Here is a 17044-nt window from a genome sequence, read left to right as displayed (position 1 = left end):
TCATATTAGTCTCCATGTTTGCAGTTTTCTGGAGCGCAACGCGAAGCTCGACGTCATTCAGAGGTAATATTTTAATTTGACATTAACAAAGACACAGCGGGACGGATCATCCGGGAAATGATGGACAGGGAGAGTCTGACTAAAACTAACTGGATGTCAGACTAATGTCTGCTTATTTCCAAACCCAAATAAGTAACTTCACTGGCTATAACGTGTATTATAACTATAATGTGTATTATAGCTATAAAACACATTATAACTATAGTTTATAGCTATAGTTAGTTTTGTCTTATTTCAAGCGTATTTACATATTTGCACTAAAAACTAGACAAAAAAATACTTGATACAATTGTGTGTTTTTGCAGTGAACAGGCTGCGTTCTTGCTTGTCATTGGACAATGTGTCACACGCTGCGATACTGGGTCAAGATAACCACCATGTTTAAGACCGGACCGGATCACTCTGAACAGGAAGATCTGAGATTATCAGAGTCATCCTGATAATCTCTCCTGGAGGGGAAAGCAAGACGAAAATTGGAATAAAAATCTGGATGTATGAACTAGGCCAGGAGTGGCAAAAGTGTGGCTCAGGTGCCACTTATCGCTCCTCTCCACTCCCAGGTAATAGAGATCTGCAAACCGTTCTCCTGGGTTCAAAGTGTGAGGAATCCGTTCTGTAAATGAATCTTTATCTGCTCAGGAAGATATTGGTTGTTCAGAGGAGCCTGGAGCCGCTGCTGCATATCTGCATCAGTGTCCACAGTCCAGCCAACACACCCGACTCAGGTAATCAGGTCGTTTGCGAAAACCTGTGTGCATGAGACAGTATTTCATTTCATCCAGGTGTTTTCTTCAGATTAAATCAGTTTGAGCGAACGAAAACACTGGAAGTCAGATCGTTTCATGTTTGTTCTTTAAAGTTACTGCACCTTTAAAAGTGCGTCAGGTGTGTGTTTACAGGTGTGTAGGTCAAGGTGAGTGGCTGTGGGATGTGTCGCGAGTCGAGTTACAGATAAAACTCAGATTAGGATTTTTTTATGAAAGGTGAGGCAGAGGAAGAAGGTTTGCTACCAAGAACTGTCCACAACGTTCAGTCTGTTCTTTTCATCTAGCTGCACTGTAAAAACACAAAACCTTATCAAGTATTTTTGTTTAGTTTCTTGTGCATATATCCTGTTAAACTTAAAATAAGACAAAACTAAGTAACTCAAAAGTAACTTTTCAGAAAGATAAAGGAGCTTGATTTCAGCAAATACTTCTTGAGTATTGATAAAAAGAACCAGACCAACTGACAGAAGTTTTTTTAACTCACTATAAAACATTTTTCCATGTTCATCTCACTGAACAGGTCAAGTTGTGAACCAAAAACCAAACAAACTTTGCAAGAAATTCATAGAAGTTAGATTAAATACGTTGATCACAACTGAAATCTTTGTGAAAGCTGATCAGTCTACATTCTTGTGATTCTGATTGATTTCCATTCAGCCCACATGCTGACAAATCAGGAGACGGTCGACCAACAGAAGCTCATTTTGGGGCTTTGCAGTGACTTTTTTTTTGACATAATGTGACCTGTTTCCGATCTTTTCATGACAGTCTGGACAGCCCAGGTCGGACTCTTTCCAATGCCACCCATATCCGATACGTATCCGATTCAAATGCGACCTGACGTCCAGGTCGCATTTATCCAAACTGAAGGTCACTGATACTCAACAAACCTCACTATTCTGCGCCCTGATACGAGCAAGCGGGAAGAAAAACAACCCCAACTCTAACCATACCGTTTTATGGCGGTTGGCAGAACACTGAGAACGCTGACGTTGTTCCGCCCTCTACTGGGCAATCGGGACACTTTCAGGTCGTTTGCCCGTTCACGCTGCAGAACAGGCCTGGGTCGCATTTATTTGGAAGTGTGAACGGCCACGGCAAAAAAATCCGATTTGACAAAAAATCAGAATTGGTTCACTTCAGGCTGCAGTGTGAAAGCAGTCTTTGACTGCATTGTCCAGTCCGCCTTAACCCGACTCCGGTCCGCCTTAACTCGACTCCGGATCATCTGTCTAGTCAAAGTCCGGTTGGGTTGGTGAGTTGTAGATGCTAATCAACCTCTGACCTCTGGTCCTCCAAACCTCAGTTAGTCAAACCTCGGTTGAAGTGAACTCTGGTTCAGTTTAAATGTGAACGCTAAGCGGACCAGAGACCGCTCCAAAAGCAGGAAGTGAACTACAGAGCAGGGCATTCTGGGTAAATACAGCCAAAGCTAACATGCTAGCCTAGCGCTAGCAGCAGAAATGGATCCTGGTCTTCAGCCAAAGACTAAACAGAAATCCTCCAACTGCTAAAATCTGACGCCTCCATCTTGTTTCCATCTGGTGAAGAAGGAAGTTGCTCTCAGTGTCTTCAGAGGTTTTTGTGTCGTTTCCTTCAGTGGTTCTTGGTGCAGCGCCCCCACAGGCCAGGAGGGGAACAGGTTGGTTTGACTCAGAACCACAGCAGCTGGAGGTGGAGCAGATGTTCTGGTTCCAGTAGAACCGGGTCGACGGTCCATCAGGAGGAAAATTCAGAAGTATGAATCCAGTGATTCTTGTCTAGATTATGAAAAAATGTCACCGTAAAATAAGGCGTTCCTGTTCTTATGATGAAGTGGCTTTCTGGTGCAGACATTGATTTTCCCCAGAAATCACATTCATTTCAAATGTATTTGGGTCAGAGAGAAGACATAAAACAATGTTATAATTAAAATAAACTTGTTTTTCTCAGAGAAATAAAAATGTTTTCCATTTCAGACGTTATTATGTAAACTTGAGCCAGGAGACGTTGGCAGCATGTAAACGGTGAAATGTGTGTAAAAGTGTTTTTGGTCAGTCTGCTCCAGGTTCGCCTGCTGACTAACTGTTTGTAGAGAAACTTTATCTGTGGATTAACTTTCCTTTCGTTCCCTGCGGCGGCGTACAGCTGCTGCTCTCCACAAAAGAAGCAAACCTTTTCCAGCAGCCGGGTTAAATATCTGATATTGTTACATCAGGGTGGAGCGCTGTGCAGCACGCCAACTTAAACACCAGAGCGTGGGCGTCATACAGTAGCCGACTGTTTGGCTGAGCGACCCAGATAGTCTGACTCACTCGTTCTGATCCACCACATCACACGGGACACAAGAGACGGAAAGACGAGAGATAAAGTAAAGGAGAGGAGAATGGAGACAGAATGAGAGAAACAGAAGATTTTCTTTGTTTTCCCAAAGGGGAAATAATGAGAGGCTTCAGAAACGCCTCTTGCAGGCGTTTTGGCTTGCAGGCCACAATAAAACAGAAATACGTCATGACTTCAGCTCGGCTCGGTCTGATCTCATTCACCTGAAATCTGCAACAGAACCTTCACAGAAACAGAATCCGCTCAGAACCAGGAACTTTGAGTTTTTTGAGTTTTAGTCTGTCACTCGCTGCGTTTCTGTTGTGAGCAAAACTTTGACATTCCGCTAATGTCAAATAAACACAATTTCATATGTGCGGCATTAAATAAAATGTATTAAAATCTAATGTGAATGAGTTTGTATGTGCAGGAAGTCGTTAAGAATCAGGCCGTCATCCTCCGGCTGTTGGTCACATGAGGCCAAAGGCGTTTCCATGGCAATTTAATGACATCACCTGGTGGGGCGGGGTCACCTGGACAGGTCGCCAGTCAGGACACACACACACACACACACACACACCTTTAATGACCAGGTAACCCAGCAGCTTTGGTTTGGAGGCAGGAAGTCGGAGAACCCAGAGAGAACGTGCAGCGACTCTCAGTCTTTAGTTTGATTCTCTGATCCAAACTACAAAAACAACAAATCTTAATCTGAAGTCAGTAATTCCTTAATACAGATTTAAAAAGTTCTAGTTTCACTGTCAGATTATTTCACTTGTTGCCAGATAATCTGCCAGTGAACTAGTTATTTATTTTTTAAATCAATATTAAACGATTATTTACTGGAAACAAGCTGCTAAATGTTGCTGCAGAAACTATCAGGATTGTTTCTCTGGAAACTCTGGGTAGGATTTGTGTTTTTACAGTGCAGAGGGTCGGAACCGCCTGCCTGTGTCAGAATGCGGGCCGCAGCTGCTCCCGTTCATCTTCCTCATCATCCTCATCATCCTCTGTTCTCCTGCATGTGGAATCGAGCATCATGACTCAGCAGCCGGTTAGCCGGCGGTTCCCTCATCTGGAGGCCGTTACCGGATCCGATGGCGTCCCCCGAGGCGGACGGTGTGCGTTTCCTGTCTGCGTCACGGCCTGCTGCCGTTACATCAGAGCGGAGGAGCAGCTGACCCGGGTCAGGCGGGTCGGCTGGACCGGAGCGCCAGGAAACAGTGAGTCAGCATCTGGCTCCGGTTTCTGTAGCTCCGAGTTTTATCAAACACTGAAATGAAAGTAGAAAAAAAGAAGAAATGTGACGTTATTTAACAGTTTTTAAGTATGGAAACTGTCCCACAAACACACAGGAAGGTCAACCTGTCTGGATGCTAATCAGGTAAAGAAGACAGGAAGTGATGTAAATCTGGGAGGAGCAAAGTGCAGACTGCCCCTTTAATCCAAATTCACCTGGATAGCAAGAAAAGCTCTTTATTTCAATCAATAACTGAAGTAAAGTATTGATCAGTTTTGGATCGCTGATCCGTCTTTCTGACGCAGGGCGCCGTAAGGGGGGGGGGAGTTATGACAATTCCAAGGGCCCCTGACCAACAGGGGCCCCTCCACTATTTATTTATGGTTTTTTTTAGCACCAATCAGAACCTCCTCCTGGTTCTGATTGGTCGTTTTGGTCGGACGTTGCTTTACTTTAGCCAGCAATAGCAGTTCAGGTGGAGGAGATTGATTGTTTTCACAGATTATCTGTCTCATAATAAACTGTGATGACATGGTGACAGCTTTAACAAATATGGATAAAACATATTTTTTATTAAAGTTATAAACTGCAGCTTGAATAAAATGCAACTATATAGCATTTTGAGACGTCTGGATTGCTTTATTTACATTTTGCATGTTGCCTGTGACTGTTGCTGGTGGAGAGAAACATTTCAGTATCTAAAACTGATAGAAAAAAATTAAAGTAACCTACTTCCAAACTGAATGTGGATTGTTGGATATTAAATTCATGAGCAGTAAATATTGTGCTAGTTATCAGTATTGGACCAAAGAAAGCCAGGCTTTAAAACTGAGACGCTTTTGATGGATGGAAGTTGCTTACAAATCAGTTTTGTCTCATTTTAAGTGTAATAAAATATTTGCAGTAGAAGGTAAATATTTGGTAAGATTTAGTGTTTCTGCAGTGTAAAATGAAATCTTTACTACTATTTCCTAAAGTTTTGCCGTACTGTAGCGACACATGATGTTCTGTTTCCAGACAAAATCTGGAAAAGTGTTTAAACAGAACCTGGAGATTTCAGGCAGAAAAGACAGAAAGTTGCTCTAGACCAGAATCAGCAACACATCTGGAGATCCGGGGCCTCAGGTGTAAAAGAGGTCGCAGTTTTCACACTAAAATGTACAAAAGTGCGGCGCAAAAGAAACTCTGGATGTAGAAAGCCGTGCGCGCGCACGAGGCTGTGCACGGCTTTCTACAGAGCAGCTGCTGGTCCGCCTGTCGCCTCCATAAATACATATTAATGTAAGTTAGTATAAATACCTGGAAGTCTGCCGCCACGTGAAGCCGTAACCATGGCGACGACCTTGTTTGTAGCAGAATAAGTGTCTATGATAATAATTATATATTTTATTTCAACTCTGCGTTCAGGGCACATAAGGTCAGAAGTAAAACTATTACATTTTAAAGGACAAAAGTCCAAATAAATCCTAAAGATCTGCAGAGCAGATGCTGTTGGAGCAGCAGAGCGTTCAGCCGGGATTTAAATGTTTATTCTAAATCCAGGAATCATGAGCAGAAGCTACATTTACAGGGTAGAGATGATTTCTGTCCATATTCACAAAGCGGGCGGCTCCACTGGAGGACGGCTGCAGCTGGACCGGTACCGGTACCTGCTTTAAGTTCTGCTCAGAGCTCCAGGATGATCAGTCTGGATGAATCTAAACGCTCATAAACCAGCAGATCAATCTGATCTCTGATCAATGGCTCCATGTTCTCCATCAGAGCCAAAGCTCCTCAGGTAGCGGCTCACCTTGATGCAGCTACTCATATACCTGGGATTGTCTCCACACCTGATCACCTTCAATAATCAAACTGTTTGATCAGCCCTGGTTTCTCATTAGTGAGAATAAATAGATGCATTCAGACGATGCGTTTCATCTTTATGAGGCGCAAACTGAGCAACATGATTATTTACACTGAGGTTTTCACATCCTTTATTTCTATTTTCTTTATTTTGTGTTGGGTTATTGTCTGAGGATAAATTGGTTCAGTTTCATTGCTTAAACACTAAAATATTGAAATCATAAAATCATGAGGTTTGATGCTTCCTGGTCTAAATAACTGAATCAGGTTTCAGTGGATTTATGTGAGTTTTGACTCTTTCTAGTTTATTATTGTCCACAGATAAAGTTTGTGTTGCTGCTGCACATTTTCACTGCAGGGAAAAAGTTTGTGTATATTTACGCAAACTTTGACGCAAAGTTCATTTTCATACAGGCTGATTTGTGTGTAAAATATGGTGCCGCACATTTTTTGTGCGTACGCAGCTTTAGACATGAAGCTCCAGACGATCAGACGCAGCGCTGCTGTTGCAGGTCAGGCTGCAGCAGCTGGTTTCTCTGCAGCAGGAGGTCGTGGGGGTCATGCAGATGAGGGGAGGACCCTGTCTTTGTGTCGCCCTGACTGGAAAAACAAATGCAGTCATGAGAAATCCCCTGCAACATCTGACTTGATGCTTCAACGGTTCGAATGAAGAAGTGGCACTGGGCAGGAAGAGCTGCTAGGTCGCAGCGAGGCGGCAACACTTTTAGTCACGAGGACTTTCTGAATGTCAAAAGGAGATTTAAGATTGATCTGATGACTGAAACTCATTTTACACTCTGAGTACTGATCTTCATGCAGCTTCATTCTGTAAACCATGAATGACTCAGAAAGCCTCTCTGCTGCTGCAGACGACATTTATGGGCCAACAGCTGCAGGAGCATTTCATGGAGTCCGTCAGCTTCATGCATCCCAGATGAAACCAATAATCCAGGAGGCGACGATTCATCCGGTTGGATTTTAACTCCTGATCTACTCTATCCTGTTCCTCTGACTGTTTCTGGTTGGGAACGTCGAGAAACTTTGTCTAAGCCCCTATTGGACGACTTTTCCTGACCTGAATTAGCAGGTTTGAAACAACCAATGAGGAGATTTTCCTTCTCAGGAGAACAAACACAAACACTTGTTATCTAACTGCCCAGCAATTTCTAACCTGCCTTTCTTATTTCTTTATCTTGTAAATAAATCGTTTGTACATACTCATGCATGCTTACTGTCCCTTCAATCCTTTGTTTCCTCTATTTATACTGTTAGCTGCTAGCCGTTAGCTGCTAGTCGTTAGCTGCTAGCCATTAGCGCTTGAAACCAAAGTCAAACTCCTGACTCAGCAGGTCCGTCTTCTGATTAATTAATCTTTCAAAGATTCAACTTTTCTAACCTGTCATGCTTTGTAGAACAGTTTAAATGGACCATGGCCTATACAAAACATGTTCATGATATGTTTACATTAAATCATTCTTACATCATCAGATTCCAGTCTGATCAGTTCTGCCTGGTGGACTGTTTTAGGGTCTCTGTCACTTTAAAGCCACGCCCCCAGCAAATGTTCACACTCACACCTGGAAATGCAAACAGATGCACAATTATATTGAAAAGCATTAGTGGTGCCTCCTGCACAACCAAGTAGAATGCTGGGTTCTGGTTGACCTAAAACAAAACTCTTTTTCAGCAGCCATTGTACAGCAGGAAAACAGGCTGACCAGACGCTGGAGCTCAGCTGGGGTTGCTGGGCAACGGACTGGACTCTGATTGGGTGAAAACAATTGAAAACTTCTCGTTTTCCAGAAACTAAAGAAAATGAACCTGTTGCCAGAAATCAGCTAGGAGTTTTTTTAAGTTCTTGGTTTGTTTTTAGAAGCAGCAGAAATCCAAACATGTACAAAATGTGAATTTTCACCATCCCACCTTGAATGGGAGGAGCTGCTGCTGCTTCAATTTCTGTTTCTCCGTTTGAAGTGAAGCGAGAAAAAGCCGCTCAATCCTGGTTAAAAATTAAACGGATTTTTCTGTTAATCTGCTGGAAGAAATATAAACCTGTTCTTAATTTAGAATATTACAGAATAACAAATGTTTAATTATTTATGATCATTTTCCACTGACAGATAATGAAAACATGACATTAAAAATATGACATCAGATCATAAAAACAATTATAAAACAGTTTAATATCTGCTTAATAGTTCTTTCATCGGGCCGCATTTTCTAATTTATTAGAGCTGAACATGAAACAAAATCCCACAGGCTGACTCCACCTCTGCCGTACTTATGGCCAGAGTCCATGCTGATGGGAAACACACACCTGACGGTCGGCTCGCCGCGTTTCTCTGTGTGTGTGTGTGTGTGTTTCTGCGCCTGACAGCCCGGTGATTTCCAGCTGAAGACGTTTGGATCGAAGCAACATTTGGCAAAAAGGAGGAGGAATAAAATCAGCTTCTGTTGCTGTTCTGGTTAATTAATCCTGAAATTGTTCATATTAAAATAATCTCTTAATCTGGCCAACACGTTTCTGCTGACTGGAAGGATTTTACTGCTGCGCTGCTTAAAAAAGGATTTCTGCTCCAATTGTTAAGAAGGTTCTAAAATAAATATAATAAAAGATGAATAATTAATTTCAGAATTGATTAAATCGTTTTATCGCCTCACTTCCTGTCAGAAACAAACTTCCTTTTTGAATTGCACAGTTTTTAATCTATAAAAGATCCTGATACAGTTTCCACAGGTTCATCTTCATCCTCCTCCTCTTCATCACTCAGTCTGAGGAGTTAATTAATCTCCATGGTAACCAGGTTGTCATTCCTGCTGCTTCCTCTCAGACCAGACCCAGCCATCAGAATTATATTTAATTAAGTCGAAACTTAATTAAATATTTTTCATTTTTCTCTTTTCCTCATTCAGTCACAGAATATTCAGAAATTTTACTAGTAGCAGTTTTTATAAAAATATTACTCAAGCAAAATGTACAGTGCAGTGAAATTACTCCTAAAGGCGTATTTTTTCAAAAGTTACTTAAAGTAACTGAAGTATTGTAAAAAAATTGCATTTGGCATAATTTTGTTCTTCCATTTTGTGTTTCTGCTTCTAAAAACCAAAAGAGCTGAAAACCATCCGGCCGTGACGTCAAAACAGACAGCACTGCGCTGTTACCTAGCAACCCAATGAAGCCCAGCCTATTACCTAGCAACCCAATGAAGCCCAGCCTGTTACCTAGCAACCCAATGAAGCCCAGCCCTTCACCTAGCAGTTGTGCAGGAGGTTCCACTTCTGCTTTTCAATATAATTGCACATCATTCACGTGGCCATCATTAGTTGGGGGCGTGGCCAGCTGTAATTGGGGGCGTGGCCAGATGCAGCTTATTGGATTTAAAGTGACAGCGGCCCTAAAACAGCTCAACAGGCAAAACTGATCAGACTGAAATCTGATTTCCCACTAAAGAATGCTTAATGGCCAAGTCTTGATTAGGCCATAGACCGACCCGAACCTGTTCTAGGAAGGTCATAGGTGACTTTAAGGTAACTAAGGTAACTGAACGTCACTAGTTCCTTCCCATCTTGAGGGTCAAGTTTCATGATTTTCTCTGGTAGAAAACTAATTTGAATAACGAGTCTGGATGAATCCCTGGAGTCGCTTTAATTCCCCCTTAGGGGGCTGAGGGGCTTTAGGGGCTTTAGGGGCTTTAGGGGGTGAAAGGCTGAAGATGGTGTTCAGAAGATGATGGAGGCGGGGCTGAATCCCTCACAGGTCAAAGGTAACTTTGAAGATTTCCCAGGACAAAAACGATTCCTGTTCTTCTTCTGAGCTATTGAGTGGCAGAGCATTGACCTTTGACCCCATCCCAATCCCCAACAGAGGAGCAGTTTGTGGTTCTCACTTTAATGCCTTATTGGTTCTGATTGGTTGGACTGGATCACAGCAAGGCTTCTGATTGGTGGAAGGACTCAGACGGTTGAAGTTGATCGTTACGATTCGGTCGGCATTTCTCTCCGTTTCTGAAGGCTGCAGCATTTAAAATGTTTTTGCCTTTAATGTGTTAAAACACTTCAAGTAATTTCACTCAGTTTGCTTAACAATTCATTTATTCATTAAATAAACTCTCAAAATCAATAAAGATACAGAATAAATACTTTTTGAAGAATATATTTGATAAATGAATCTGGTTTTTGTAAAATCAATATTATTATATTATAATATTTGGATAATGTAAAAAATAAATCCATCCATCCATTTTCTTCCATTTATCCGGGGTCGGGTCGCGGGGTCAGCAGCCTAAGAAGGGGTTTCCAGACTTCCCTCGCCAGCCGCTTGTTCCGGCTCCTCCGGGTGAATCCCCGTGAAAATCAAGTAGAAACAGACTAAATATTTAAGGCGGGAAATAATTATGTAATTCTGTCCATATTCAGGTTTCATCAGGAACATTTGGTCGACTTAAGGGGTTTTTAGAGACCCTGGAAAATTAAACACTGCAAAATAAAATGTTGCCACATTTTAGTGCAACTATAATTCACTAGAAAAGAAAAATAAATTACTTAAAAGCAACTTTTCAGTAAGATTTAGGAGATTATTTTAGTCAATAAATCCTTAATATTTAAACGTTTTAAAAGCTACTAGTGTAATGGATAGTGAGCTATTTAAAATAAATTGCCCAAATCATTTATATTTGTAGACTATTTAAAGTAAATTATTCAAAGTGAATTTTCTAAATTAAGAATGTCGCAGATTGTTTATGGATGTTTGTCTGTTTTGATTTGATTTGTTGGTGGTTTATATTTAGTTTTGTTTAATGGTATTTACACTTTGTAATGTTTTGGTCTTTTTTTTTAAATGTACCTCACGGGCTGCCGTAGCTAATGAGGGCAGGCCCTTTAAAATCATTGTGCCATTAGTGACTTGAAGTGTCAAAACACGAAGAAATCAACACTTAGTGAAAGCGGCGAGGTACGCTTTGTTTTGTTGTTTGTATTGTAAGTTTATGTTTTGTGGATGATGGATCATCAAAGAATAAAAAAAATAAATAAATAAAACGCTAAATTTACCCGTCGAGACTAGCTGATTAATTCAAGTGCTGAGGAGCTGCTACAGCTAGTTTCACTTAAAACACAGAAAAAATGTTTTGTTACGAGTGAAATAATGAAATAATCAGCATTTTCTATTAATATGAAGGGATTATTGACTGAAAACAATAATTAAGTTATTTTTGTTGTATTCCAAGTGACCTAAGATATTTGCTCTAGAAACTAGAATAAAATAAAACTTTGGTGAGATTTGAGTGACTGCTGATTCAGGACTCATCATGTTGGGATGGAGTCACAGGTTTCTGCTTCGTCTGATCGCTGGATTACAGGAGCGTCGCCTGGAAACGTCCTGACAGACGGAGAAGATTCATAAATCTGTTTTTAGAAGCTGAGAGCGTTTCTCCCTCCTGCAGACGCAAACGTGACTCTGAGTCTGAATTCCTGCGGCTTTAATAAAACATCTTTTACTGCCCCAAATGTGGGCAGCAGATCTTCAGTCAGCGCCTCCAAAAGAAGCTGCAGCGATTCACAGCCAGCGCTCCATCTGTAGGGCCCCATCAGGCTGCAGGGGCCCATCAGGCTACAGGGGCCCAACAGGCTGCAGGGGCCCATCAGGCTGCAGGTCCCAATCAGGCTGCAGGGCCCCATCAGACTGCAGGGGCCCCATCAGACTGCAGGGGCCCCATCAGACTGCAGGTCCCAACTAGGCTGCAGGGGCCCCATCAGGCTGCAGGGGCACATCAGGCTGCAGGCTTTCTAGAAAAATATTATTAATTCATAAAAATACATTTAAAAACTATTTTTAAACTCATCTAAAACTTATTTTAGTCTTTGGCCTTCATTGCAAAAACACAAAATCTCACCAAGTATTTTATTTTATTCCAGTTTTCAGAGCAAATATCTAACATTAATAAACAGTTCTGGTTCCACTAGCGGATTATTTCAATTCACCTAAAACATTTTTTCTATGTTTTAAGTGAAATAATCTGCCAGGATTTATTGACCAGCTCATATGTTGCGCAGTGCCTGCTGCCGTCAGCAAAAGTCATATTTCTATTCACTTCCAGTTTTATATGAATTCTTCATAAAAGCGTTAAGTTTCCAGCTACTAGCATGCCGATGTGAGTAAATCTTTACTAGCGCAGACGGAGTATCTGCATAGTTTAGCATGCTTTGGATCACTGCTACTATATTTCACATTCAGGTTTATTAACATCACTAAGAAATGTAAAAAAGAAAAAAATACATAAAAGTAACAGAGATACAATCAAAGTTATAGAAATCGGGGACAACATCAAATATCTGAAGAAGATCATGTACGTCCTCACCAGCCAACAATTACTATTAATATCAGTAACATGGAAGAAATAAATGTATAAATCAGCCAATCAGAGAAACTTCCTCCTGCCTGGCTCTGAATTAAAGAGAAAACTGAAGGAACCAAAGATTGATTTGCTTTCAACCATAAAGTGACAAAAAAGGCTAAATGTGTAGAAGGCAGAAATATGAAATAATGGGACAACAATACCATAAATACCAGCAGTAATAGTTTTATTTTTATTTCATTTACTGAGCATTTTGCATTGCTGAAGTGGACAAATGGGAATAGTTAGCAGCTAGCATGAACAAAGAGTCATGCTAGACCAGGTGGCCTGTCAGTCAGACCACCTGTTGGCTTCGCACGGCCAGGAAGACAGGTGCTCTTCCAGGAACCCCCCGCCCCATGCGAGCGCACACACACACACGCGCACACACACACACACATGTTTGCGCAGTTATCTTTCCATTGAGTTCCATTCATTTCTACAGCCTAAACCTTACCCTTACCTTTACCCTACCCATTACATACCCAACCCTATCCAAAACTCAATTCACACCTTAGTGTGACCTCTGACCCAAAAACAGCGTTTCCCCTTTGGGGACCAGGCTTCGGTCCCCACAAGGAGCAGTGTGTCCCCACAACGTAGTATATGTCAGGAAAATGGTTCCCACAAGGTACTAGAAACAAGCGCGCGCACACACACACACACACCCACACACACACACACACACACACACACACACACACACACACACACACACACACACACACACACACACACACACACACACACACACACACGCTGCAGGTGAGAAGACAGCAGCGGGAGAATTCATCTGTTTTCTCGGCAGCCAATGGGATTCACTGGTGTGTTTGGAGGCTAAGCTGTCAGCCAATGGGGCGCGGAGAGGGCGGGGTCAAAAGGAGCTGCTGGAAAATAAGAGGGAACAAAAAGACTCAAATAAGAAATGTTTTAGGGCAAGTAGAAATATTTGGGATCAAATCCTGTGAAATTATTCTAAACTTGTGCACTTCAAAAACACAACATCTTACTAAGTAAAACTGTAGGAGTTATGTTGCATTACAATTTCCATCTTCATGCTGAGAAAAATTCATCTAAATGTTTGACACCAATTTGGTTTGATTTGAAGAAAGTGGAGCTTCACTCAGGTTGCTCCAAAGCGTTTGCAACTTGCTCAGAGGAACGGCAAGAGACCAAGAGGCACAAGGACTTGAACAGTGGAGAAGTAGTTTTGAGAATTTTACTTCTGTTCTGAGAACGCACCAAAGAAAAAGTTCAAATGAAAGAAACGAGAACGGGAAGTCGTCCCAATGTGTGACTCAGCGGCCGACGAGTCAAAAGTGACTCAAAGAACCACAAACGGTAATTATGATCAAAGGCAAGAGACTGGACAAGATTCAGTTCTACACTGTCACTGCATCTCTTTGGTAGAACAAGATGCAGGAAGGAAAAGACAGAAAACAAAAGTAGAAATGGGGACAGAAGAGCAAAGCGACTGAGAAAAAAGTAGCCAAATAATTCAAAAGAAAAGCCAGAAAAAAACCACAGAAGTCAGAAGTTTGATTGTAAATGATCCCTGAATAATGGCATCAGTATTTAAGTATTATTATTGTTTATCTTGCAAACCAAATTCATCTTTTTAAAAAGACTGTGAAGCTTAGTACTGATGCACTGAAAAATATATTGCAAATAAAGCAATAAATGAATCCATATTTCATTCGTGCTGATGAGGATTAAAGGGCAGGACAAAAAGTGATTTTGATTTCATATTAGCAAAGTATTAGCAAAGTATTAGTAAAGTACTAGCAAAATACTAGCAAAGTACTAGCAAAGTACTAGCAAAGTATTAGTAAAGTATTAGCACCCAAAGCTAACATGAAACACTGTTTCACTCATCTTGTCCTAAATGACCAGATTTCATCCGACAGCAATGTTAGCAGTCAATCAATCAATCAATCAATCAATCAATCAATCAATCAATCAATCAATCAATCAATCAATCAATCAATCAATCAAATTTGATTTGTACAGCACATTTCAGCAGCAAGGCATTTCAAAGAGCTTTACATCATAAAAACACAAAGTCATGCAACATAGATCAACAATCAAAACATGACATTAAATCGAGTTCCTTCGTTAAATTGATTATTGATTACGTTTCAAATTCAACTCTAACCTTGTGGGTTTTAGTCTGGATTTAAAGGATCTCAGTGTTTCAGCCGTTTTACAGTTTTCTGGAAGTTTGTTCCAGATTTGTGGTGCATAGAAGCTGAATGCTGCTTCTCCTCGTTTGGTTCTGGTTCTGGTGCAGAGCAGAACCAGAACCAGAAAGATGTTAAAGTGAGAGCACATATCCATTGTCTTAATGGCTTTTCTATTTTTTGAATACTGGAGAAATTTGATGTGTTGTTTGAATTCCTCTGTAAAGGCTGAAAAACGAGGTTTCTGATTTAAGAATTTAGATTTATGTCCATGATATTTGGCGACTAATAAAATTAGATTGATAATATAAAAATGTTTTGTTTTATTAGTGGGATAAGAGAAGAATCCAAACAACATTTCTACATAAGTGAGAGAAAAGTCATCAAGAATTGTTTGGGAAATAAAGGTACAAATGTCTTGTCTGAAAATACATGAGAAACAGCAAGAGCAGAATAAATGACAGAGATTTTCTTCATAGAGTTGGCAGAATGAACAGTTTGTCTCAGTGTCTCTTTTGTATCGTTGAAGGAAAAACTTGCAGGGATAAAAACGATGGATCGTCTTAAAAGACACTTTTTTGATCAACAATATTCCGTTCAGACGAACGTCACATGAAGTCAGGGAGGAAGTACAAATATGCCTGAAACGTTCAGGAAGCTCAGGAGCAAATAGAGAACTGTTCATCCGCTCATTCAGACAGAGTGACTGAATGAATCTTCAGGCTTCAGGAATTTGTTTCTAGATCTGATGCTAGTTTAACTGTTCAGCCCAGAGGTCGCGTTTTGAATATTTTCCATATTTGACCAGTTTTCCTGTCGGTCATTTAACAGGTTATAATTCACACTCCTGATTGGTGCACATGGGCAGATGCTATAGGCAGTGATGGCATAGTTACTTTGAAAAGTAACTTTAATCTGATTACTCATTAGTCCTTGAAAAAGTAACTTGGATTACTTTATTTGGAAAGTAACTAAGTTACATTAAAAGTAACTTTTTTAGTTACTTTCAGCAGCTGCTAACGACGCTTCGCCTCCTGTGAAAATCACATTAATCTTTGCCAAAACTTAACTGTAAGTTATTTTATAAAGTAACATCAACAATGTGTCTCCACTGGTAATGTTGAACTGAAGGGGAGATTGTTTACTGGTTACAACAATACAAAAAAACTTTAGTAATTTGAGTTTGTTTCTGTGTTTCTATTGTCTGGAAAACTATAAATAGGATTTTAGGCCCCCTTCCCCCTGCCCCAGCCTCCAGGTTCTGCGTTACGGCCCTGTGTTTGCTGTCGCAGCGCAGCGCTCCATAACTCAGCTGGCTGCACAGATTTGTGACACTTATCTTCATATTAATAATTATAAGCCTTATAAATATCTCATTAAAACTATAAATATCTCATTAAAACTATAAATATCTTATTAAAACTATAAATATCTTATTAAAACTATAAATATCTCATTAAAAACTATAAATATCTTATTAAAACTATAAATATCTTATTAAAACTATAAATATCTCATTAAAAACTATAAATATCTTATTAAAACTATAAATATCTTATTAAAACTATAAATATCTTATTAAAACTCTAATACCTTTATGATCAGTAATTTAGCAGTAAAAAAAGGGTTTTAAATTGAAAATGTTGCTTATATAAGACTTTCAAACTCACATTTCAGTTGAGTCCCACCATATTTTAAATGTTACAGTTTACTAAAGTGTAGAGCAATTGAGATTAAAGCGGTTAAACTCACTAATAGTTTAGTGAGTTGTGGTTGAAATCAGAAACAAAAATGGCAACACAGAGACAGGTTTTGAGCAATTACTGGAGAGCAGTAGGAGAAAGTAGCAGAGAGACGAAGTCTGGTCAAAATTTCCTTCAACGTTTTCAAGAATAAAACTGCAAATGATGTCATTTTGAGTCAACTAATCCAAACATGGCAACATGCAACTGCCTGCAGAAACTGGACGATAATTATAAAAACACAATAACAAGTTTAATATGCTTGGGAAATATAATCTAATTAGTAACGAACTCTCTTCGTTATTGTCAGAGAAACTGAAGGATTTGTGTTTTTAATGCAGCTTCAAGCTGCTTTGCTTTCTGAAGGCTCTTTGTGTTTAAAACTGGAAGCAGATGAAGCTTTAAATGAACTTTGGAGGATTAACAGCTGAACAAAAAGCTAAATGAACGTCTTATGCCCACTTTAGATGGATTATTCTCGTTTCTTTGTTTTTACGCTGTGTTTTAAATCTGCTTCCGT

The 17044-nt window shown here is 40.2% G+C and overlaps 1 long non-coding RNA gene across 1 annotated transcript; it reads left to right on the top strand.

The window, feature by feature from the left end:
* Positions 1 to 361: 361 nt before the first annotated feature.
* Positions 362 to 3901, top strand: LOC114134973 (uncharacterized). Its single transcript, XR_003593498.1, has 3 exons — positions 362 to 620; positions 700 to 785; positions 3559 to 3901. It is a non-coding gene; the product is annotated as an uncharacterized LOC114134973 (long non-coding RNA).
* The last annotated feature ends 13143 nt before the right edge of the window (positions 3902 to 17044 follow it).

The sequence above is a fragment of the Xiphophorus couchianus genome, chromosome 20, assembly GCF_001444195.1.
Source record: "Xiphophorus couchianus chromosome 20, X_couchianus-1.0, whole genome shotgun sequence".
Lineage (NCBI taxonomy): Eukaryota > Metazoa > Chordata > Actinopteri > Cyprinodontiformes > Poeciliidae > Xiphophorus > Xiphophorus couchianus.
This window is presented reverse-complemented; position numbering and strand designations above follow the sequence as displayed.